General features: G+C 35.3%; 2 long non-coding RNA genes across 2 annotated transcripts in view; one reads left to right on the plus strand and one right to left on the minus strand.

Moving 5' to 3' along the window:
- LOC116667022 overlaps positions 1-24,623 on the plus strand; it is a 429,450-nt gene that overhangs the window by 367,885 nt on the left and 36,942 nt on the right. The window lies entirely within an intron of this gene.
- LOC116667023 lies at positions 8,574-10,376 on the minus strand. Its single transcript, XR_004323800.1, has 3 exons — positions 10,025-10,376; positions 9,475-9,850; positions 8,574-8,637 (listed from the first exon to the last, which is right to left on the minus strand). It is a non-coding gene; the product is annotated as an uncharacterized LOC116667023 (long non-coding RNA).

The following is a 24,623-nucleotide window of genomic DNA, read 5'->3' on the forward strand; positions in this document are numbered from 1 at the left end:
TTGATATGATTTCAGTATTATTAAACTGTTTAAGACTTGTTTTGTGGCCTAATATATGCTCTATCCTGGAGAATGTTCCACATGCATCTAAGAAGAATGTGTATTCTGTTGGATAAAATATTCTATAAATACCTTTTTGGCCCATCTGGTCTACTGTATCCTTACTGATTTTCTGTCTAGGTGATCTGTTATAGGTATTTAACACCCTAATATTAATGCTATCTCTTTCTTCCTCTAGGCTTGTTAATACTACTAATATGTTGGTGCTCCTACAATGGGTGCATAAATATTTTAAAAACTTATATCCTCTTGTATTGATCTCTTTATCTTTATATAATGACCTTTTTTGTCTCTTATTACAGTTTTTGGCTTAAAGTTTATTTTGTCTGATATAAATATAACTATCCTTGTTTTTTGTTTATTTTTTTCTATTGTCTTATATTTGCATGGAATTTTTTTTTTCTTTTCCTCCACTTTCAATGTATCCTTAAAGCAAAGTGAATCTCTTATGGGCAGTAATATAATCGGGTATTGCTTGATTGGAAATTTTCATCCATTCTCATTTAAAGTAATTATTGATAGGTGTGGACTTCCTGTGCCATTTTGTTAATTGCTTTCTGGTTGTTTTGTAGATCCTTTCATGCTCATGCTTTTTTTTTTCCTTTGTGATTTGGTGACTTTTCTGTAGTAGTGTATTTTGACTACTTTCTTTTTATCATTTATTTCTTTACTATATTGGCTTTTTCTTTGTGATTAACCTTAAATATATAAAACTTGTTTTTAATAATTTAAGCTAATAACAACCTCATTTGAACACATACCAAAACTCTGTTTACACTCCCTCCTCCATATTTCATCTTTTTGATGTCTCAGTTTGCATCTTTTAACATGGTGTACCTGTTAATAAGTAATAAGTTATTACTAATTAAAGGTCTTTTAACACTTCAGGTGATAAAGCCACATTTCAACCTTACAGTATTCTGAATTTAATTGTATATTTACCTTTAGCATTGATTTTTATACTTTCATAAGATTTCCTGTTACTAGTTTTCTTTTTATTTCAGCTTGAAGAACTCCCTTTAACATTTCTATAAGGCTGTCTAGTGGTGATGAACTCCTTCAGCTATTGCTTGTCTGGAAATCTCTCTCTCTTCTTCAATATAGATGTATGAGTTTGTGGGTAGAGTATATTTAATTGGCAGGTTTTTTCTTTCAGCACTTTAAATATATCATGCTGTTCCCTTCTGTTCTGTAAAGTTTCTCCTGAAACATCTGCTGATAGTCTTACAGAAGTTTTCTTGTATGTAACAGTTGCTTTTCTCTTGATGTTTTAAGTTATCTCTTTGTCTTTAACTTTTGACAATTTCATTTTATTGTCTTGGTTTGGGTCTGTTTGATTTCATCTTACTTGGTACTCATTGGGATTCCTAGTTCTGTTTCTTTCTCCACTTTTTGGAAGTTATCAACCATTATTTCTTTGAAGAAGCTTTCTGCCCCTTTCTGGGACCCCCTATAATGTGAATATTGGTGGGCTTGATGGTGTCCTGTAAGTCTTTTAAATTTTCTTCACAGCTTTCCATTCCCTTTTTTCTTTTCCTTCTCCTGATTGCATCAATTCCACCAATTCCAATGTCTTGTTTGCAGATTCTTCCTAGTCTGCTGTTGAATCCCTCTGTTGAATTTTCCAGTTCAGATATGATACTCCTTTCAGCTTTATAATTTGTTTGATAACTTTTGTATTATATTTTCTATTTCTTTGTTAAAATTCTCACTTTGTTCTTACATTGCTGTCCTCACCTAGGTGATGAACTTTGACTTTTAAACTTTCAATCAGATCACTTATACCTATTTCATTAAAATGTGTTTCTGAAGATTTTAAAAAATGATCCCCCTTTTTTTTGTACTTTTACTATTTCTATGGGTTTCTGCAGGTTAGATAAAATATTCACCTCTTCCACGGAGTGGAATTTTGATGGAGTGATCACTTGTAGGAGATAAACCTCATCAATCAGGCTTCTTTCACTTTTTCATATGCACTTAAGTTTTATCCGTGTCTTTTCAAAACTTGATAGCTAGTTTGTCAATTTGTATGGACATAAATTTTCAACTCCTTTGGGTAAATATCAAAGAACAACTGCTGGATCATAGGGTAAGAATACATTTAGTTTTGCAAAAAACACCAACATGTCTTTCAAAATGACTGTATCATTTTGCATTTATACCATCATTGTAATGAATGCCCCTTGTTCTGCATTCTTTCTAGTGTTTGAGATTTTAGCCATTGTAATAGATGTGAAGTGGTATCTCATTCTTGTTTTAATTTGTATTTCTTTGACCCAAAATGTGTGTCATCTTTTCTTATGCTCATTTGGTGAATTGTCTTCTAATTCTCTTGAGTCTTTCACAGAGTAGAAATTTTTAATTTTAATGAATTCCAGCTTACTAATAATTTCTTTCATGGACTGTGTGCCTCTGTTGTATCAAAAAGGGCATCACCATTTCTAAGACATCTCAGTTTTCTTCTTTTAGGAATATTATAGATTTTCATTTTACACATAGGTCCCTGATTCATTTTGAGTTAACTTTTGTGATGGGTGTAAAGTCTGTATCTAAATCCTTTTTTCACATGCGGCTGTCCAGTTGTTTCAGCATCATTTGTTTAAGAGACTATATTTGCTCCATCACATTGCTTTTGCTTCCTTGTCAAAGGTCAGTTAGCTGCATTTATAGGTGTGTATTTCTGGGCTCTCTAGTCTGTTGATCTGTTTGTAGAGAAGTCCATACTATGTTGAGTATTGAAGTCTTGAAATCAGGTAGAGTCATTCCTCCATTTTTTTTCTTTTCTTTTTATTTTTAATAGGTGGCAAAATGCACTGACTTTGAACTGGGAACTTAAGAAAATTCTGCTTGTGATAAAATTACAATTATATGTATTCTTTCAAGTATAGTTTACTCAATTTGAAACCTCCAGAAAGTCATATTGAAATGTCTTCCAAGGCCCATCCTAAATAAAGAAGATACTTGGCAGTCAGTGTACTCAACTGAGGAAACAAAATCACACGAAGTGGAAATTTTTACACATGTCTAATCCTGTTTGAACTTGACCTTAGGTCTCTTTGTTACAAAAGGACATACCTAAAATCATGTCTGAGATTAAGATGCCTATTTTCTGATGCAGTGAATATTTAGACCTTAAGCTGGCCTCCACAACAATCTTCTTTTTTCTAAAATATTGCAAGTCCAATTCAGCTTGGCATTTAATCAGATTGTGTAATTATTTCAGGAATACGGATGTGATCTTTCTGATAGTTCTTTCTTCAAGATCTTCCTTGCTTTTCCTTTTTTGACCATTAGAATAGCAATTCAATGGTTTTTTTCTCAACTAAAAAGCAAAATTATAGGTTAGAAATAGGAGACATTCAAACCAGGTGATTATCAACTTTGAGTTTTTCTATAGTTAGTTCTTAAGGTCATTAACAACAAATGGACTAAAGCATGAGTAGAATCATCCAGGAAACTGATATGGCCATTATGTTGTTATTTCTATTAATTTATATAAAGGGCTCAGTATAGCACCTGATGCATGGAAATTATTAAATATTAATTCTTTTTGAGATTTTTATCTTATTTACTCCTCACAGTAGCACCGATCAGTATTATCAATTTAAAAAATAATAAACTCAGGTACAAAGTAGAAGTATGACAAGTCCCATAGCTAGTGACCAGAACTAAGGTTAAAACTCAGTGATTAAGAGTGTGATATTTAGTCTGTTGTCTATTGCCTCATGACTAATTACTCCAAAGCCAAATACTTATTTTGTGGTGATGGAAAGAGGATAATAGTTAACATATATAAAGTTATTATAATTCTGGTACATGGTAAACATTTACTATGTAATCTCAGAAGATATAAGCAATATTTGGTATTTTCTCTGTTATTAGTACCAATCTTCCATTCAAATGCGTTATTATTCACATTATGTAGTATTTTTTTCCCAGTTTAAGGCACAGAAATTCCTGATACAACTGAAAATACTTTTTGACTATAACATCCTAAATCTGTTTATCCTTTACATAAATGTTTCTATCTATTTTTGACTATTTCAAAATAATCAAATGGCTACATATACTCACTACACAGCTTAAAAAACAGAACCCTGTGGAAAAACTGTGTCCTTCCCTGATCATACGTTTATCACTCTCTTTCTTAAAAACAGAAAACATAGTTATAAAATATAGACAAGTATCCCCATATAAAATAATCTTTGGTTTTTAGTTTTAGTCTGTTGACTTCATTTTATCAAGGAACATTATTGATACAAATAATCATATTTCGATGCAGCTTTGGGAATGAATGAACTGTATGTTAATTTATTATACATTCTCCTTGCATTGCACATTTGGTTTGTTTCCAACTTTTCTGTTACAAAGATTTGTTTATCATGTGTTTTGGTACACTGATGCTAGAGTTTCTCCAAAGTGTAAATGCCTAAAAGAAGAAAGAATAATTGGTAAGATATTTGCATTTTCTACCTTACAAAGTAATGACAAGTTATTTTCCAAAGTCTTATACCAATTTGCATTTCTCCCTATACTAGTTCTCACTGCCTTGTATCTTTATAACACTTGATATTATTTATCTTACATCTATCACAAATATATTTATCATATCTATTTGTATAGATGTATTTGTATAGATGTCTATACCTACATCATCTGTTTCTATAGAGAGAGACTGAGTAACTGACTCAACACCTATGTAAAATTTTTGATGTATGGAATAGAGAGAGATTCATTTAGGAAATATGAAAAATTGGGAGGAGAGGCGAAGAGGGTCTCGAGGGTTTAAAGTTAAGAACCCTGAGCACAAATGATCTGGCCCTACAGTAACACAGAAGATTGTTCAGTGTCAGGAAAAAACAGAGATAAAAAGCTTTCAAGAGCCTGAAAAATCTCTTGGGATCTGGATTACGATTCAGAATCAGGCAGTGCTCTGGAGAGCCAGTACTCTCATTGTCTTTGCAGCAGCAGTAGATCTCTAAATAGTGGGATCAAAATCAAAAAGATATTCAGAAAAAAACTGAATGCTTAAATTTCTCTATGTATTTCTATTTTAAATGCAAGGGAGACAGACGTCTTTATCCAGTTAGTTTTTATCATTCCAGTAGGTCAAAGGTCTCCTGACAGTTTGATTTATGATTCTTTTACACAAATACGAGATCATATTGTGTATTTTCATTTGTATCAGCTTTTTGTACCTAATATATTTTTTATTACAAGCCTACATTCTGCCTACAAAATTCTCCATCATACTTGAAAATATTCAATTTTGAGTCCATCTCTTACTTTGTTCTTTCTTGGAGCCTTTCTCCACTCAATCCTAGCCTCACCATCAGTGCCCTTGTATTGTCTGTCATGCAACAAATAATATTGTGCTGGTGTACCATTTATGCCTGCCCTCCACCAGCTTCTGACCGTTAGTGGCTCCATCATTCTTCCTCCAGCTAGTCTGTCCATCAGAATTCACCTTCGCTGGTTCCCAGTCTAATTGATGACTCACAGTAGGGAGAATTGGGTGATCCTGGCATAAGTTACCTTTCACGTCTACCATCTGTGTTCTTTAACTTTAGGGAAGATGGCTCAAGTGTAAGAACTGGTGGGATATTATGGCAGGGTAGAGGTAAAGCCATTTTACTTTCTTTACATAACTACAAAATGAGGCTTAGCACCTTCACCGTACATATGGCCCAGCCCTCTATGTAGGGTTTTATTTTTGAGCAGTAAGTCCCAGTGTTAACTATAGCTAAATGTGCATCATGAAAGGACTGATCAGTAAGGTACAGCTTTTATTTTTAACTTCCTTTACTTGGTCTGAACAATGTTGCCAGAAAGTAGTTGCTGATGGAATGAGAGTCTTGTAACTTTCTTAAGCCAAGTTTAGGTGACATCCTTCACTACAGTTCAGCTTCTTAAGGGAAATGAACCACCTATGCTTTGTGGTTTTTATGAAACAATCAGACAACATGGAGCTGCTCAGCTTTTGTTGAAGTGTGAATAGAAAGTACCCACATCTCAAGGTCTCTTTAATAACAGGGGAAAATTAGCAAGGAACAAATGTATTTCAAAAAGAATCCTCATGCAAAAAATGATATAAAACCTGCATACATTAAAAGTGTGTAGATGGTCTGATCATTAATAGTAAAGGCCAGGAACTTTTAAGTAGAAGAGAAAATGGGATTTTAAATATCTTCTTCCAGCAGCATTTGAACAAATGTTCAGTTCAATTTGAGTCCAAACACAAAGGTCCCTGACTTCCAGAAATGGTAGCAGAATGAAGCTTGGAAATCTGTCAACTCCTACTTTTTGCTGTATTGATCTTACTGCTCACGCCCCACAGAGCTCATAAATATTGTTCAGCCCAAACTACCCACTGATGCTTGTCAGATGACCTCGGTTTTCTATGGTAATACTGAAAGCAGTTGAACACACCACCTGCTGCCTCTCAGCATCACGATACATACATATAGATACAGACATTTATCTCTATTTTGGAGTTTTCTTTTTTATAAAATGATTGAGTTCCATTCTTCCTCCTCCACATCCTGATAAACTGTACTTAAAACCAAGAGAATAATAAACTACCTGAAAATACTGTGTTCGTGATCCCTTTAGGACTGAAAGACACACCTCGGTGAAAAGTGGCACCCACGGAGTCAGCGTCTCCCACTTACATACGTGGCTAGTTAGTGACTGCCTGGAGGAACTCTGCCCTTAAGAAGGCAGCACAGGGACAGTGTGTGGGGAGGGGTGTTTGAAGTGTCATTGCTGCGCTCTCTTCTGAGGGACCACTTAGGTTAGGAACAGTGCTGACTGCAGTGTTTACCTGGAGCATGCAAGGATACTTCTTTGGGGTTCCTGTATCTCGTTTTAAGAATATATCTATCTAACTTGTGGGATACAAAATTTTCTTTCCCTGATTCTGGTGCACACTGGTGCTACCTTATTACACTGTGTTCACTGGTAGTTATCTTGGAATTAAGTATCATCAGTTAGCAACAGTTCTAAGAACCAGGTTATCACATCCTTAAATCTCTTAGTAACATCCCATTTCTCCTAAACAGGATGCCTTTTTAAATTAAATAATTTAAGAATTAGATTTAAAAAGAGGTATGAATGACAAGCAAATGACTAATGGGAAATTCAAAATTATACCTTTTTATTCCCCGTGGCCGTGTTTTTCAAAGTATTGCCTTTGAACCCTGTATTGTATCATCCAAGGTGATTGCCAAAAATCCAGACTTCTGGACAGTATTCTAGAGTCATTGAATCCCGGGTATGGTGGGAGAATTTTACTGGTTGACATTGGCAAAGCAGTTATCTGGAGCTAATAAACATTCATACTTTAGCTCCTTTTATTCTGAACATAGATGATGCTGGCTATTAAATCTTTTTTAGGATTTGCCAGTGCTCTCAATTCTGCCATTCCTTTGCTTGTATGATGTTGACCAGAAGTCTGGTGCATGAGAAGGAAGATGGGAATTGAATTTGGTCTTACAAATCCTGACTCTAACGTAGCAGCTCAGACAGTGCACAAGCCAGATCCTAAAACTGTCCATATAGTACCTTTTACCTGTTATAGTGAGGAAAACAGGGAAAAAACAAATGTTCAGTCCAACTTATTTTCCCTTAAAATATTTGTTTTTTTCTCAAGTGGAAGCAAGGAACAAGAAATTCTAAAACTATGAGTACTCTACAAAGCTGTTTATATAAAAGTATTCCCTTTTATAAGAATGACTTAGAGAGCCAGTCATATCAAATGTCTCTAGAGTGTCTCCTGTTGTTGAAGATGTTGAAGCTGTATTATGCAGTGGTTTTGCTAATAAATCAACAGATGGTGAAATTTAAGTTTGTAGGAGAAAAATGTGTATAAATCTGTATAGTTACCTGGAGCTATCTATGAACCTTTTAAGGATATAAATAAATGTTAATGAATAAACTCCTACAAAATATTTATGTTTCATATTCAACCATATATTTCTTACTTTTCTGGAAATCACAGTACCCTGACATATTCATAAATGCTTATACAAAGATAATACTAATGGGATTCTATGATTTTTTTTCCCTTAACTGAGAACCAGAATCCATCCGTAGAGTGTTCAGACTATGCTTTGGATTCTCTGTTGTCAGTCTCTTTCTGTGTGGGTATTAATTTTGGTTGATCATCTCAGTACAATACGTATTTCACTCTGAAGTAGGCCTTAGTCATGCTTGATGACAATTAGGCAGTGAAAGAATGTTATAATAGATACTTAAGAAGTTTTTAACAACAGGAAGTATGTTTTTTTGGCTAGTCACCTCTAGATTCCTTTCGTTAAACATTAATAGCTAACAATATGCATAGTTTCATTGCAGGTAAACTAAATCTCAACATAGATTTTTCAAAACTCTTTGAACTATCACACATGCTTCTAGTCACTCAGTTCATATTACTCACTCATAAAGTGCTGGACTACTATAACCAATAGAAGAAGAAGTAGGAAAATTTGTCACTTACCCCCTGATAGAGGATTCCGAAAGAAGTATCTTTCCACTCTGGTTTCATGAAAGCTGTTCTTGACTGCGGCATAGGTGAATCTGTGGTATGTTGCAAATTTTTTAGGAGTAATCCCATAATTTGCAAATAATTTTCTTTACAGTTGCACAGTTTCAAGGATTTACTTATAACGACCTTATTCTCACACGCTTGCTTTATAATATGCTTTCTTAATAAGCAGGATAGGAAAGAATAGATTCTTACTTCATGCAGTCATTAGCCTTATATTGTGCATAGCTCTGAATTGACTATGTGAATGTGGTGTATCATAAAATGGAAAAAAAAAAAAAAGGTCCAAACCGACTTGCCTGCAGATCATACTTTTGCCTTCAGAAGAGCAGTAATTTACGATACCTCTAATCTTCCTTACCTGAGAATCTGTACGCTGTATCTTATCAGCATCTTGATGTTTGTTTTCTGTGGGCTATTTGGATAAACCTTTGAGTTTGCTCACTGATATACTGGTTCTAAAATTAAGGTAACTTTTATAGAGTTTTCAAGTAAGATTAAACCACAAAAAAAGGTGATGCACCCAGGGACGAGCAACAGAAGCTAGCAATTATTACCCTTAGGTTCAGCGGAGGGAAAAGTGTTGAGCCATGAAAGAGAGATCACCCCGGAGGACCTGTGAATATTGAGTGGCTGCCACCAAGAACTAGAGACAATCAGTAAAGGAGTGTGGGAAGTAAATATCTCCATCTCCTCCTGTCTCCCAGTTCCCCATAGTGCCTCCCATGGGCCAAACTCAGCTGGAAATCAGAGGTCAAGGAAGCTCAAGTGACATAGTCCAGGGAGGTCAGGGTCCCAGGGCACAAAGCAGACGAAGGGCAAAAGGGGAGTCTGAGAGGAAGAGGGAGCGTAAACAACACAAGCATCACCTTGTCAGACGTGAAGCAAAACCAGCATCTTGCTCTTCACTGCAGGTGAACTTCCTTCTCCTCAGGGGAAAGCAGCGAGCAGACGCGCCGTGCTGGGACACTCGGAGCTAACTGACTATCTATTTCTGAATAGTTCTGTGACATGCTCTCGCGTGTGGTGGCTCGCAGTGAAGTCGAAATTTTACTTTAATCCAAAGAGTCCAGGCTAAGCCAGCTCTGTGTTCTTTCTGCATTAAAATGCAGATGGGAGTGGTGCTTTTCCTTTGATGGCTGGCCCACCTTTGTGGTGCGATGGAAGATCAGCACGTGATATATTACTTTATCTGCTTCCGACACGTGCGAGCCTCTATTTCAGTGTGTGTTGCGATGTCTGTTCCTAGAAACAAAGGAAGAAAGATTATTAAGCCATTAAAGAAACTTCTGAATATTCATAACCATATGCCTCTGCATGATTAGTTAGAACAGGAAGTCGGTACCAGATAAATAAGTTAAATATGAATCATCTGTCTTCCTTTAGCCTCAGTCAGTCAGTTTCACGGCAATTACTTACAGTTAATCTTCATTACTGCTGTATTATTTTTGTTTGGAGTCTGTACTAGCAAAGGTGTGTAGATTATGGGGAACTGTCCACATCAGAATCGGTGCCTGAAGAAATAAAATGATTTACCTGTTACAGATTAATCAAAGATTAATGTGGGGTGGAAATACAGTTAGCTTAGTAAGTGCTGGAGATGTTCTTATTTGAAATGTGCTTGAGGAACTCTTTTTAAGAGAAGATATAGAAATGCATAAATGTTAGAATTTTAAGGGTTTATAGTATGGCAGACTTGGCCAAGAGAAGTTACAAACTTTTCCTGACTCCCACTGCAGTTACCTGCAATAGATTAAAAAAAAGTCTGACCAGTAATATGTAATGAAAGAGTGAAATATATATATGTGATTAGGAATACCCACGTAAGGGGCAAAGACAATGCAGTGAGGAAGATTTTGCGGTTCTAATTCACCAGTTAAAGCACTGATGGACTAATTATTATATCTCACACTATTCCTCACTAGACTCTACCTTACCCCCTTGACTGCAATAATAAATCCCCAGCATGTATGATGGATTCTGGGTGACAGAAAGTATTTAAAACTATTAGTATATCATATTCATAAACTCATTTAACATTCAAAGCATTAATATATTCATTCTAAGTTTTGGTTCAAAACAAAGGGAGGTATAAAAACATACATGACTTTTTCTTTTCTTACACATCACTTGCCAGTATAAAAGGCATTGATAACTCAAGAATATCTTATCAGAGGATAGTTTCCCTTTGGAAAAATAAAAACTCAGTAGAATTTGTTACTTGTCAGTGAGAAATATGAGGCTCCAAATAATAACAGCAACAATAAAAACTTGCATTATCATAGTTTAAATAAATAGGAAGATTACTTACTTATAAGACATCTCTTCTTCCATTCCAGAATGCTGGAAGAGATGCTGTCTTGCATCATAGTCATAAGAGAGCTACTCTAGTGCTAGCTGCCATACATATGTTTAAGGTAGGAGTATGGGAGGAAAGAGCAGTGCCAACTTTGTCTAATCAGTACAAACGTTTTCTCAGCTATCTCTGCATCAGATGTTTGCTTGGCTGTAATTGGACAATTGGGTTATTAGAGCATGCATTAAATGAAAAAAGTCTTAAAATACTGGCAAAAATATAAGGCTTACTATGATAAAGTATGACAAGAGTGACTTATCTTTGGGTTCTGAGTTTTCCATTGCAGACACTCATCATCGACCCAATATTCATCCATGTCTCCCTCTTCTTAAGCAAAAACAAGTTACTGAGGATGACCCAGGTAATGAATCAGTGTGATATGATTAAACACTGGATTTTGGTCCCAACTAGTTCAATAAGCAGTGTATTAAAATCAGTCTTCATTGTGCCTATTAAGCCATCTATAAAATTGAAAAGATTAAAAAATATTGGATTTCAAAACATAAATGGTCCCTGACTTATGAGTGTGCAAAAGCAATACATATTCAGGAGAAATGCTACTTCAACTTCTGAATTAATATTTTTTCCCAGGCTATGTGACATTTTGCTGTCCTGAGAGGCTGGGCAGCAAGCTGTAGCTCCCAGTCAGCCAGGTGACTGTGAAGGAAAACAACTGACACAGTGACAGCCCTTACTGGACCCACACCACCCTTCGTCCACTTGCAGTACGACACTTGATAAATTACATGAGCTATTCAGCACTTTAATCTTTGTGTTAAATGATTTTGCCCAACTGTCAGCTAATGTAAATATTCCGAGCCTAGCTAAGATAGGCTAACCTATGATGTTCAGTAGGTTAGTTTTTCAGACGCATTTTTGACTTAGAAACTTTAACAGCCTGATAAACCACTGAATGTTGAACTCTGTCATGAGTCAAGGAAGACCTATGTCTTCTTCATATCTGGATTTCTGCAAACATATCTAGTGTTCCCCATGGAAATATGTTTAAAGGAAAAACTGAAAAAAATATAACCCCTGCTTGTAAAATAGGGAAGTGTAATTGCCTTGATTTATTTGTTGAGATTTCGTGAATGTTTTATTTGATAAAGTATCATATTAAAATGTTTTAAAAATGACTGGGCAAACTGCTTTCTTAGCTCTTTTCCATCTACAGTATGCTTAATAAGACTAAGTATAATTTAGTAATTATAATTTTTATAATTCAATATTAATTAGAAGAGAAATGAAAATAAATCTCTCTCATCAAATGTAAAGCCTTACCCTATTTTAATTACCCAGGAAACAATACAACTGTATTATACACCATTTGCATGTGAATTCTCACTTACTGTTTTAAGTGTGAGTAGATTCCGAGGAAAGAAAAACTCTTATGACTGAAATATAAATTAAGATTAAATATAGACATTATATACATATATATATATATATATATATACACACACACATAAATATTTTCATAGCCTAACTCAAGGATATCTGTATATATATATATGTATATATGAAGGAAGGAAATAAATAAAGGTAATTACAGATGCAAATAAAAGCCCTGGCAAATAATTCTGTCACCACTATCCATCCTTGAGGTCAGTGATTTTGACTTTCTGGAAATCTTTTTATCTCTGTCTCTCTTGTTCTCCTCCCTCTGTTGTTACTAATTTACCTTTGCTTTAAAATGTGAACACTTGCGCTAGTTACCCTAAATAAATATAATACATCAAAATCACTCTAATGCCAAAGGAACACAATATTCTTTTCCATTCTGGCCACCAGTTTTTCCTTCATGACCACATTCAATAAGGAAGCACTAGTCATTTAATTTTTTTAAGTAAATATTCCCCTTAAACCTCAGATCATGGGCCTGCATCAGTCTATTAAGGATGATCTCCTAAGCATACCAGTGACCTTTCAGCTGCCTAATTCAATAGAAACATCAAGAGTCCTTACTTACCAAGACAGGAACAGGATGTTTGACAGTGTTGATGACAATTTATTTCTTCCTTAAAATGTCCTCTTTTCACCTGAAAATGAGTATTTTATCTTCATCCTATCACTTATCTCTCCACATTCCTCTTTGTTGTGTTCTCAAATGTCATTGCTTTCCTGGAGCCTATCCTTCCCTCTCTGGATGATTCCATACATACATCTATAACAATGAATTTATATTATTGGTTCTCACCTCTCTCTTGAGCTCAAAATTAGTCCTCCAGTGCCTCCATTCTGATAGTCCTCTTGAACCTGAAAATCAACATGCCCATTATAATACTCGTATTTTTTTTCATCCAAATCCTTTTTTACCCTTGAACACTACTTATACTTTGTTTTTGTCCCCTTACAATCTATTCTCTGCTCAAATCTATAGTAAATCTATAGTATTACTAGTCCTGACCTCTCATTGCTTCTTGTTCCATCTTTTCAGGAGGTATCTTTATTTGAAGTCTTCTCAAACAAATATATTTAAGTTTGAGATTTTTACATATACATAGTTTCTGTTATAAAACTGTTACAAAACTCATTCCCATTCTTATTGTATTCCATTTCTATAAATGCTCCACCAATAAGAATTGATCAGTGATATCACCAAGATGGTGACTCAGGTCATTCCAGACTTTGCTCTACCTTACAAGAACAACAACTAGCAACTACTCATGAACAAGACACCTCCAAGAGAATTACTGAATATGGAGGTGAAGCATCCCCCACCACACACACCACAGAGACGAAGAAGGACTGCATCAGAAGGGTAAGAGGAGTCACTACATGCTGACCACACTGCCCTTCCCTGAGGCTGGCACAGCACCACGCTGAGAGATAGCCCCTGAGCCTGTGATCCCTCCAGGGTAAAAGATACCAGGGTAGACATCCAGCCCTGCCCCCCAAACCCCCAGCATTGTGTGTCACTTCTTGGGACTCCCTGGGGTGTCATTTCACCACTAGGAACCTCACTGGGACTGAGATAAGGAGAGGGGCTTATAACAATCAGCAGTTGGATCTCAGCAGACTGACTTCCTACCTGCACTAACCAAGTAGAAATCCCCATCAACAGCTTTGCTCCTCTACAGAACCAAGGCGGTGGCATAGTCTGACCAGAGAACTCAGCAGGGTCCCCCCCCCCCACTTGGGGGTCCTCAAACAAAGAGATGAGCTGGTCCTGGAGCCTTGTCTGCCCCTACCCAGGCAGTTGAGCTAAATTATACCCTAGCCTTCTCCTGAGTGATGTTTCTAGCCCTTCCCAGCCAGAAAGCCTAGAAAGAATACATGGAAAGTTGTGTAGCCTCGAGACACTTGAACGGGAGTCTGGCAGCAGAGATGATAGCCTGTGGAGCAAAGCCAGTGGCTCTGTTTGACCAAGTAACTTAGGGCATGGATTAGCTTAAGACCACAAACAAAGAAACTTACTGGCATTGGAGATAGTTCTGTCACTGTCTCTGGGCAGGGAAACTAATTGTAAACCTTTCTGTTGCTGAATACATCTTTCAGACTCCCCAGCCAGAGAACATAACACAGGAGGCTTCACAGCCCATCCAATAGCCCTGCTTACAGTGACACTTGAACAGTTTGTAGAGAAGAAGTTCTACAAAGAAATTAATACCATCAAAAAAACCAAAATCCTAGAGCTGAAAAGTATCATCATTCAATTGAAGAATTCAATAGAGAGCTTCAAAAACAGACTTGACTATGAAGAATTAGTAAACTAGAAGAGAGGACATTAGAAATTATCAAATCAGAGGAACATAAATAAAAATTTAAAAGAGTGAAGAAAACTTTATGGGACATTTGGGACACAGTCAAAGAGAAATTGCATACATGTTAGCCCGCATGAGATGACCAATAGATTTTCAACAGAATCATTCCAGGCTGGAAAGAATGGAATGCTATACTTAAAATAGTGGAAAATAAAAATTGTCAACCAAGAATTTCATACCAAGCAAAACTGTCCTTCAGAAATGAAGATGAGATAAATACTTTCCCAAACAAACAACAGCTGAGGGAATGGATCACCACTACTACACCTGCCTCACAAATACTTAAAATTATTTATTTTTGTTTATTTATTTTTAATGGAGATACTGGGAGATAGAACCCAGGACCTGGTGCACACTAAGAATACACCCTACCCCTGAGCTGTACCCTCCTCCACAAGAAATGTTGAAGAGTTCTTTAGCTAGAAATAAAAGGATACGAATTAACATAATAAAAACACAAGGAGGTGGCATAAAGTGAGGTGGTAATAGTAACTATATAGTCAAATTTGATTCTATAATATGGTAATGGTGGTGTGTAATTCATTTACAACTCTTTTTTTCCTAATTTTAAAACTAATGCAGTAAAATTTATGATAACTGCAGTAATCTGTTATTAGTAACAGAATATAAATAATATGTAAACTGTGACATCAATAACTTAAAATGTGAGTGCAAAGAGAAGTAAAAGTGTAAAGTTTAGGAATGCTATTGAAATTAAGTCATTATCAGTTTAAAATGAGATGTTATAATTTTAAAGTATTTTATATAATCCTCATGGTAACCATAAGGGAAAAACCCTTAGTACACAAAGTAACATAATAAAGAAGTCAAGGCATACTGATACCAAAAGACATCAAAATACAAAAAAGACAGTAGAATATGAAGAATGCATCTAAAAGTTAGCAAGAAAATAAAACAGTAATAGTAAATTCACAGCTTTCAATAACTGCTTTAATGGAAATAGATTAAATTCTCCAGTCAAAAGCTATAGCATCTCTGAATGGATTAAAACAAAGAAATAAGATCCAACAATATGTGGCCTCCAAGAGAATCGCTTTAACCTCAAAGACACACATAAAGAACGAAGGGATGGGAAAAGATATTTCAAGCAAATTGGTATCCAAAAAAAAGCATGAGTAGCTATACTTGTATCAGACAAGTTAGACTTTAAGCTAAAAAAAAAAAAAATGGTAAGAAAAGTAAGACAAAAAAGCTTATTATATATTGAGAAAAGGGGTTATTTCATTAAGAAGATAAACCAATTGTAATATTTATGCCCCAATTTATGCCCCACAATAGTTGAGGATTTTAATATTCCCCTCTTAGTAATGGATAGATCATCCAGAGAGGGAATCAATAAGGAAAGAGCATATTTGTAAAACACTCTGGACAAAATGAACCTATCAGATGTATACAGCAGAATACACATTCTTCTCTAGTGCACATGGAACATTTTCTCGGATACACCATATGCTAGGCCACAAAGCAAGTCTTAGCAAATTCAAGAAGACTGAAATCTTACCAAGTATACACTCTGACCACAATGGTATGAAACTAGAAATAAACAACAGGGGGGAATTGGAAAAATATATTAATACAGGGAAATTAAACAATACTTTCCTCAACAACCAACTAATCAAAGAAATTAAATCGTGAAACAAAATGTTATCTCAAGACAAACTAAAATGGAAACACAACATACCAAAACTTATGGGATGCAGGAAAAACAATTATAAGAGGAGAGTTCATAGCAATAAATTCTTAAATTAACAAGAAAGATCTCAAACAATCTAACTGTACACCTTAAAGAACTAGAGAAAGAAGAAGAAACCAAGCCCCAAATTAGCAAGGACATAATAAAGAACAGAGCATAAATAAATAAGAGAACAGGAAAACACTATAAAAGATTAACAAAACTAAGAGTTGGTTCTTTGAAAAGATAATCAAAATTGGAAAAATCTTAAGTAGATAAACCAAAGAAAAAAGAGAGGACCCAAATCAACAAAATTATACATGGAAAGGAGATGTTACAACTGACACCATAGAAGTACAAAGGAACTTAAGAGTCTACTATGAATAACTATATACCAACAAACTGAATGACCTAGAAGAAATGGAAAAATTATTGGAAACAACCTAGTAAGACTGAATTAGGAAGAAACTTAAAAAAATCCAAACAGACTAGTTACTAGTATCAAAAATCTCCTAACAAAGAAAAGCGCAGGACCAGGTGGCTTCACAGGTGTATTTTGGCAAACATTTAGAGAATTAATGCCAATCATTTTCAGTGTTTAAAAAAAACTTGAGGGAATGCTTCCATACTCATTTTGCGAGGTCAGTATTACCCTGGTATCAAAGGCAGAAAAGGACACTACCAGAAAAAACAAAAATAAATCCCAAAATTACAGGCCCCAGTATCCCTGATAAATATTATGAAAATAGTTGCAAACATTCTCAGTAAAATACTAGCAAACTAAATTCAGCATCACATAAAAAATATTATTCACCATGACCATGACCAATTGTGATTAAGCCCCAGGAATTCAGGATGGTTCAACATACGCAAATCAGTCAATATGATAAATCACATTAACAGCATGCAAGCAAATTAGCTCAACACAAGAAGACACATTTGACAAAATTCAACATCCATTCATGATAAAACTCCTAACAAATCCGGTATAGAGGGAACATACTTCAACACAATAAAGACCATATATGACAAGTCCACAGCTTATATCATTTTCAGTGGTGTAAGATACAATGCTTTTCCTCTAAGACCAGGACCAAGACAAAGTTGCACACACTCATTATTCCTATTCAACATAGTTCTTGAAGTCTTAGAGCAATCAAAAGAAAGAAAATGCATCAAAATTGAAAAAAAAGAAAATGTCTGTATTTATAGATTATATTATTTTTATATATAGAAAATCCCAAAGATTCCTACCAAAACTTTGTTATGTTTGATCAATGAATTCAGTAAAGCTGCTGGATACAAAATTACCATGCAAAAAATCAGTGGTGTTTCTATATACTGACAGTGAATTATCTGAAAAACTAAAGGCACTGATTATATTTACAATAGTATCTAAAACAATAAAGTACTTTGCAGTAAATGTAAGTAAGGTGAAAGACCTCTTTACTAAATCTATAAGACACTGACAAGAGAAGGGGAAGAGGGAGGGGGACGTAATTCTGTGTTTGAGGACTGGAAGAATCCGGATTGTTGAAACATCCATTCTACCAAAAGCCATCTATAGATTCAATGCAATCCCTCCTAAAATTTATATGGAACCATGAAAGACCTTGAATAGCTAAAGCAATCCTGAGAAAGAACAACAAAGGGGGGGCGGCATCAGGCTTCCTGTTTTCAAGCGATATTATAAAGCTGTATTAATCAAACAGTACAGTTCTGGCTTAAAAACAGACAAGTAGACCAATGGAACACAGTCAAGAGCCCAGAAGTAAAACCAAGTGTATGTACAGTCAGCTAGTATTTGATAAGAGATTCAGGAATGCTCAATGGAGAAATGACACCTCCTCAATAAATGGTGGGGGGAGATTTGGGTATTCACATGTAAAAGAATAAAACTAGATCTCCATCTCACACTACTCAGAAAAGTTAACTTAAAATGGATTAAAGACTTACATGTAAGACGGAAAGCCATAAACTCCTAGGTGAATACATTCTCCTTGTTAAAAAAATTCTCCTTGTTACGGGTCTTGGCAAGGACTTTTCTGGATAAGGCACCTAAAACGCAAGCAGCAAAAATCAAAAATAAGTGGGGATACGTCAGAACTAAAAAGCTTCCACACAGCAAAAGAAATTTCAACAAAATGAAATGACAACTAGAAAATGAGAAAGACTATTTGCAAACCCTGTATCTGATAATGGGTTATATCCAAAATGTATAAACCTTACAACTCACTAGAAGAAAACATAAAATAATGCAATAAAACATGGGCCACAGACCCAAACGGACTTTTTCCCCCCAATATATACAAATGGCCAAAAGATCCATGAAAAGATGCTCAACATCACTATCATTAGGGAAATGCAAATCAAACCACACGGAGATACCACCTCACACCTGTTAGAATGGCTAGCATCAAACTGTGAGAGAGAAATGCTGGGGAGGGTGTAGAGAAAAATCCTCGTACAGTGTTAATGAGATTGTAATCTGGTGCATCCACAAAGGAAAACAGTATGGAAGTTCTTCAAAAAATTAAAAAAAGAACAGCCATATAATCTGGCAATTCCACTCATGGGAACAGATCCAAAGAAAATGAAAACACCATGTTGAAAAGATACCTTCACCCTCATTCATAGCAGCATTATTTACAATAACCAAAACATGGAAACCATCTAGGTGTCCACTTGTCCACTGATGGGTGAGTGGAGAAAGATGTGGCATGTATGTGTGTGCACATACATACATACATGCAAGTAAATGTTATTCAACCATAAGAAAGGAGGAAATCTTGCCACTGGTGACAACATAGATGGACCTTGATGGCATTATGCTAAGCAAAACAAGTCTGACAGAGAAAGACAACCACTGCATGATTTTACTTATATGAAGAATAAAAAATACTCATAGAAAAAAAAGATTAAATTTGTGGTTACCATTGATAGAGAGTGGGGAGAGGGAAAAGGTGATCAAAATGTAAAAAAAGTAAAAAAAAAAGTTTTTTCTTTTTTTTTTTTTGTTATCTATGACATGATGAATGTTAACTACATTTATTGTGTAACCATTTTAAAGTATATGTAAGTCAAATCATTATGCTGTACAACTTAAACTTATACAGTATTTTATATAACAAACATACAATCTATATGCCAGTTACATCTTGGTAAAATGAAAAAAGTAAGTCCCCACCATATTTATTACCCCTCTAGCTTAAAAATCTCTATTGTATGGCATAATATAAGTGCTCATTAAAAACAAGTTGAATAAACCAATGCAGTTTTTACTCCTTTCTGTTCCTTGTACCCCCAATTTCCACATTCAGTTAATTTTCAGGTGCTTCAAATACCTTCACAACATCTTTTGAACTGGGGCTTCATTTCTCCCTATATCCACCCCCGGATCCTCATTGTCTATATTGCAATAGCTTTCTACCTGATTTCACAGTCGTTAGTCTTTTGGCCTTTTAAATGCCACTGATGACTTAATATAACTGAAACATAACACTGGCTATGTCTTTCACTAGGCTCAAGTTTTCCTTTGATCACCATCCCTCTATATCCTGAACCTAATACCCATTTCTATGTTTCTACTTTCATGAGTCTTTTTTTTTTCTAGTTCTTTTTACTTTACTTTTTTTTTTAACATTTTTTTGACTTATAATCAATTTACAATGTTGTGTCAAATTCGTGTTCAGCACAATTTTTCAGTTATACATGAACATATATATATTCATTGTCACATTTTTTTCTCTGTGAGCTACCATAAGATTTTGTGTGTATTTCCCTGTGTTATACAGTATAATCTTGTTTATCTATTCTACAATTTTGAAATCCCGTCTATCCCTTCCCACCCTCCGCCCCCTTGGCAACCACAAGTTTGTATTCTATGTCTGTGAGTCTATTTCTGTTTTGTACTTACGCTTTGTTTTTTGTTTCTGTTTCTGTTTTTGTTTTTTAGATTCCACACATGAGCGATCTCATACGGTGTTTTTCTTTCTCTTTCTGGAAAAAAATGCTCAATATCACTAATTATCAGAGAAATGCAAATCAAAACTACAATGAGGTATCACCTCACACCAGTCAGAATGGCCGTCATTCAAAAATCCACAAATGACAAATGCTGGAGAGGCTGTGGAGAAAGGGGAACCCTCCTACACTGCTGGTGGGAATGCAGTTTGATGCAGCCACTGTGGAAAACAGTATGGAGATTCCTCAAAAGACTAGGAATAGACTTACCCCATGACCCAGAAATCCCACTCCTGGGCTTATATCCAGAAGGAACCCTACTTCAGGATGACACCTGCACCCCAATGTTCATAGCAGCACTATTTACAATAGCCAAGACATGGAAACAGCCTAAATGTCCATCAACAAGTGACTGGATAGAGAAGATGTGGTATATTTATACAATGGAATACTACTCAGCCATAAAAACCAACAACATAACGCCATTTGCAGCAACATGGATGCTCCTGGAGAATGTCAAAGTGAAGTAAGCCAGAAAAAGAAAGAAAACTACTTCCATTAGTCTTATTCAACTTATATTTGAATAAACATGATAGATAAATAGACAAAACTATTTCTTTTGCCTTCCTTTTGAGTTTGTACCTAGTTTTCACCTCTTTCTATTACTGCATCTTATCTCTGTAAATCCAAACAACCTCTACTTTTTAAAGCTCAGTTGAGATGCTTCATGAAAATTTTCATGTTCTATCCAGTCAGAGGCAACTCCTTTCTGCCCCAGACTTCAATGGCACATTGAATTTGTGCTAACACAACACACGTGCTATTGCTCAGCCTTTCTATAATGAATTGATCTATTTTTTTTAAACACTATCTGTTGAGCATCTCCTATAGATCAAACAACACTAGGTTTACAAATGGAGAAGCAGACTCAGAGTAGGGCCACATAAAGTTCATAAGCCAGTGGGAGAAAGACATTACAATTGTCAAGATTTCTGTGAGAAATGAGCACATGTAAGAACTAATGAGAAAACTGATCTCAAAGAAATCACATTTGTGTTAAGATATGAAGAATGAATGAATACAAGTATTTTCTCTGATAAACTTTGAATTTCTGCAGACAAGGTCTTTACATGCTTTGTATTTTTATCTCCTGTAACTATCAACTCTGCTTTCCACTTAGTAAATGAGAAGTATTTGTTGAATGAAGATATCTCAGTATTGCCCCAGTACCTATCCTATCACTCTAAAGACTGATTTTGGAGGTACACTATGAGGGGTACCCCCAAATGAGTATGCCTGCCAGTCCATGCAACTAAGAGGCTCTGCAAACAAGGGCACCTGTTCTAATTAACCTTGGCATATTCCTTCTAGCGAGTGGAGTTGATGGTAACCCATGCTGTATTCTAGCAAATCATGTCATGTTCACTGACACAACAGAGGTAGGATACAATAATGTAGTTGTCACCTTCGATCATCATCCCAAAGGGTTTTTTCCTTCAAGAAGCTAGAGAGGCTGATGTATCAGTGCCTAAGACTCGCAGCCAAGCATGTTCTTGTCAGTGAAATGAAATGTTGTCACAAGGCAGTTCCTTCCTGCTGCTCTGTAAATGCCAGAGTCTTGATTTCTTCTGATCTCATAGTGGTATTGTTTTCTCTTATATGAGGGAGTTGATGCAGATATCATCATTCAAGTTCTTAAATGCCATTATTTGACACCCACTGCTGAGAAACGACTCATTCAAGATATTGCCATCAAAAGCAAGAGACTTAGTCATTCAAGTGCCTGAATCCCAAAATAGAAACCAAATAGTTTTTCATCTCAAATGCACACTTGTATCAATCAGTAGTGAATGCCTGGAACATGCTTTGGAAAAGGATTTTAAGTTTGGACCAGGCTCGGCAAAAATTAGGATCTGTTAACTCTCTTCTAGCCTTCAACTCCTTATCCTTCACTTTTTAAAAAAAAATCTAGATCATCCTTCTCTTAAACTTTTTCTTGCATGTAATTCCAGTGTCTCAATCCTAGCTTCAATTAATTTTATTACTTTCTATTCTCTTACTTATATGAATATGTCTCTTTAAAATACAACTTTAATACACCAAATAGCCAGTTAAAATGCTCTAGGTTGAAAAAAAATTATGAAATTAAATTCTATGAATAGGTAAAATGAACAGTGATAAAACTAGAAGATTCATCCAAGACGTCAATATGGTGTTTTAACAAAAATTGTCGTTTCAGTTCTAGGGTATTTGTATGACATCACATAAAAGTTTTAGTAACTTGACTATTAAATTAGGTAAACGGAAACTACTGGAAAGTTATGAGAGCTCTCTTACTGAAAGCAAATTCTGAGAAAAAGAATATGAAAATTAATATATGTATGTTCCTATATGATAAGCACTGTGCTGTACACCAGAAATTGACACATTGTGAACTGACTATACTTCATTAAAATACATTTTAAAAAAGAGAACCAATTTCTTTTTTTAAAAAGATGCAACCAATAGCATATGATTAAATAAATTGACCTTGAATCAGCATCTCTCTCTCTCTCACACACACACACACACACACGCACACAGCTCCAAATGGAAAGGCTGGTAATCCCTGGATGTAAACTACACATTTAATCTAAGACAACAGCTAATGAGAAATATATACTATTTAATCCTTTGTCCTGAGAAACCCGAATAAGAATACTTTAGGTATATAGATCCAAATGGTCTAGAAAAGTTTTCAATTCTGGAAATCCTACTTCAGCCTTGTCTCTTTGATAAGATGTTTGATATCTTCTGTATAAATGTTTAAAAGAAGTACAAACAAATATTAAGTGCTGCCTGCTAAAAATGACTTAGATGGTTATCATTAATTCCTGCTCAAATTTAGTCTGCTTCTATCATTTAAAAAATTAGGTGTTTCATTTACACAGCACCTGTTACCTACACATACAGAAAGTTTCCACAATCTCCATTTTCTCAACCTCCAAGTGATTTTTTAAAAATATCACCAATGAGGAAACTGGGGGAGGTTAATTGGCGTTTCACCACAGTGGAAGGTGAGTCAGTGACAGCCAGAAATAGACACCAAAGCTTCATCTCAGCTCATCCTGGTTCACTTCCAGAGAAAGCTTTCTGCTTATAAATATGTTCAATGACATGCTTCCTGAAACTGTTAATTAGGGTAGTTTTAAAAACCCACCTGGTTTCAGAGATAGAAATTTGCGAAGTTGGGCATGTTTTCATGAAATGTTTGGGAGCTTTTTGTCAATTTTGTGAGACTTAAGAACTCTGTAATGGACTTAGGGCAACTTAAAAAGAATAAAGTAATAAAATGTGTGTATAGTTTTCTCCACATATGTTTACTAAGTATGCTCAAACTTGTTCTCCAGAGTAAGTTACAAAAGTTGGGTTTATAACTTCTGCACCAGGCAAGATCATATTTCTGTCACTGGGAACACACACACATGAAAGACATACACATGTGAACTGGAGAGAAACCAGTAAAAAGAGAATGGAATCAGGATTGCCTTCATCTGTCTTAGTGGCATATTTGGCATGTAGTTAATAGTTTCTATCAGTGATGAGTTTATATAAACAGTGAGCTGAAAGACATCAGAGAAGACTGGCTGCCAAAAATAATAGTAATAATAATAATATCACCTTAGCGTTTATTAAACACAAGTATGAGGAAATTTTTTTTCTAACCCTACTGGGTAGAACACACAAAACTAGTTTAGTTTAGGATATCATTTTTAAGAGAAAAAGCAATTGGTCTTATTTTAAGCTTATAGCCAGAGCAAAGAAGACCTTTGAAAACTATTGATTAAAGGTAGAAAATATTTATATTGGACAAGAAAAGATTCATGAGAATATTAATATTTTATGAGCTATTGTTTGGAAAGGACATTAAGCTCACCCCATATGGCACCAAGGGAGAGCACCAAAAAAGAATGGGTGTAAGTTGAAATGGCGCAAATTTTTACTCCAAATGAGGAAGAGATTTCTAATAGAGATGCACAAAAATAGAATAAACTCCAGACATTTCTGGGGGTGAACAAGCCTATGCTTTATCGTTGAGGAAATTCAAGTACTGGATGAATTGTTGATTTAGTTGGAATTTAAGGTCCTTCCAAGCACAGCGAGTCTGTTATTGATGAGATGTGTAGTGAAGCAGTAGTTTCTATGGGAAATTCAAGACAGATAAGTGGAGACACCACTGTAGAGAGAATGGGAGGACTGGAA

The sequence above is a fragment of the Camelus ferus genome, chromosome 11 (assembly GCF_009834535.1).
Source record: "Camelus ferus isolate YT-003-E chromosome 11, BCGSAC_Cfer_1.0, whole genome shotgun sequence".
In the NCBI taxonomy this organism is placed as follows: Eukaryota; Metazoa; Chordata; class Mammalia; order Artiodactyla; family Camelidae; genus Camelus; species Camelus ferus.